The following is a 2,438-nucleotide window of genomic DNA, read 5'->3' on the forward strand; positions in this document are numbered from 1 at the left end:
CTCGTTACTATTAATCTCTGCTGCATCAAAGAAAGGAAGGAAGGAAGGAAGGAAGGAAGGAAGGAAGGAAGGAAGGAAGGAAGGAAGGAAGGAAGGAAAGGAGGGAAAGGAGGAAATAAAGAAAAGACCATCTCGCAGTGAGCCAGACTGGGATTAGCGGAGGCTCCGCACCGCGGCGCACCGGCCCCCCGGAGGGAGACTCGTCTCGGGCGCAGCGCGCGACTTTCCTGCGGAGCGCATCGGGAAAATGGCAAGTGTGTGTGTGTGTGTGTGTGTGTGTGTGTGTGTGTGTGTGTGTGTGTGTGTGTGTGTGTGTGTGTGTGTGTGTGTGTGTGTGTGTGTGTGTGTGTGTGTGTGTGTGTGTGTGTGTGTGTGTGTGTGTGCGTGTGTGTGTGCACGGCTCGTTGTTCAGTTGCATTTGTCGACGTTTCAGTGGAAAAACAAAATGTGTGAGATGCCTCTGGGGGGGGGGGGGTGAAGGGGGTGCAGTATGGGGGGGTCCGACTGTGTGTGTGCGTGCGGAGGCTCCGTTCCAACAGGGCGCACCGTTTGCGCAATCCCTGCGTTGCCCGACGTCGAGGCGACGACAACTTGGGATCACTGCCGACGCATCGTTTCAGCTGTCGTGGAGACGAAGGAGACGGAGGACACGAAGGACACGAAGGACACGAAGGACACGAGCTCCCGAGTGTCTCGTTAAACCGTCAAGCGTCGCTGCAGCAGCGGGACACCGGAAGCTCCACCGGTCCCACCGCCCGGACCCCCCGTGGTGCGCCACGGTGGCTGGTCTCCGGTCTGCTGCTGAAGTGGGGTGGGGGGCGCAGGCCTGGGGGTGGACTCACAGTCCTCCATGTCCTCCATGTTCCCCATGCCCTCTATGTCCCCATGTCATCAATGTCCTCCATGTCCCCCATGTCCCCCACGCCCTCCACGTCCCCCACGTCTCCCATGTCATCCATGCCACCATGTCCTCCATGTCCCCATGTCATCCATGTTCCCATTTCCTCCACGTCCCCCATGTCATCCATGTCCCCCATGTCCCACATGTCCCACATGCCATCCATGTCCATGCCTGAATGTCCATGTCCATGTCTTTCTATATCCGTCACTGAAAACACACAAAGTGTTTGTCGTCCACATGTCTTCAGTTGGATCAGCATTCAGAAAGAAAGAGACACATTGTCCCTCCAGACGCCACGTCCGTCTCCAGGACAGGTTGATCAACCTCCACATCCGGCAATCTGGCAAAGCTCGGAATCCACTTTTGATCCACGTGGGACGATCTGATGGCGGTAGAACGAAAACACCGTAAAACAACAAATGAGAACAGAGAGGAGGAGGAGAGGAGGAGAGGAAGAGAGGAAGAGAGGAGGAGGAGAGGAGAAGGGGAAGGGGGAAGAGGAGAGGAGGAGGAGGAGGAGGAGGGGAAGAATTTCTTCTTCTAGATTCCAGTTGGATCTGAGCGAGGACGACTGAAGAACGATGCCACTGAGAGGAAACGACAGCTCTTCTCCTCCGTCTCCTTCATTCATTCACAAGCTTCATTGGGAATCAGAAAAACCTAGAGCTACACTCGGTAGAGCGCCCCGCCTCCGCCATTGAGTTAGCGTGATAGCCGCTAGCTCACACCGATGCTCACGAGCCTGCCAGGACGCTACGTCGCCGAAAACCCTGAGCAGGGAGCGTCTCCATGGCAACAGATCTCCCTTTGATCTCCTCCACCGCTCGTCCACTTTGTATGGACAGGTTTTTAAAGTTTTTTTTTTTTTTTTTATTTTATTTGGAAACGATTCGGGGTTAACGTCTCGTGGATCGATCCTTGGACGATGACAAGTCATCCCTGAAGATTTCATGTGATTTTGGGCGAGTAGTTTTTGTGAAAAGTTGGTAAAAGACATACACACAAACCAATGAATGAATAAATAAATAAATAAATAAATAAATAAATAAATAAATAAATAAATAAATAAATAAATAAATAAATACAGGCAGACACAAGAATAATTGACCTTTGTTCTACACATTTTGGAAACAAGAATCCTCCCGCTGTGTTTATTAAAATTATTTAAAAAAAATGTTATGGTATTTTTGCAGTTTGCATCGGCAGCCAGGCTCCGCTACTGGAGAATTATAATATAATGACTTAGCAGCTGACGGCTCCTTTTTATAATTGTAAAATTAATTCTTAATTAATCACAATTAAGTCCCGAAACTATCTGATGGACAGCGCTAACATGTCGGAGTTTAAAGTCTTCTGGGAAACGTTGATCCAGGTTTCCGCTCCGGAGAAGACGAGACGTGAATCAACGATCTCACGGTTCCTCTGGTTGCCGCTCTGGAGGGACTCGAGTTTGCTGTGGATATTCAGAGGCTTGTTTTTGTGTTCGTGTCTCTGTGGAAGCCACAAAGTTATTTCAGCTCGTCATTTCTATATTTAT

The 2,438-nt window shown here is 50.3% G+C and overlaps 1 protein-coding gene across 1 annotated transcript in view; it reads left to right on the top strand.

Moving 5' to 3' along the window:
• The first annotated feature begins 73 nt into the window (after nt 1-73).
• Nucleotides 74-2,438, top strand: part of LOC308137759 (pituitary adenylate cyclase-activating polypeptide type I receptor-like) — a 12,259-nt gene continuing 9,894 nt past the window's right edge. Inside the window, exon 1 of the mRNA XM_080506588.1 lies at nt 74-250. The gene's annotated coding sequence lies outside the window, so the exon portion shown is untranslated. The remainder of the gene's footprint in view (nt 251-2,438) is intronic.

This window comes from Blennius ocellaris (genome assembly GCF_963422515.1).
Source record: "Blennius ocellaris genome assembly, chromosome: 12".
NCBI classification, from domain to species: Eukaryota; Metazoa; Chordata; class Actinopteri; order Blenniiformes; family Blenniidae; genus Blennius; species Blennius ocellaris.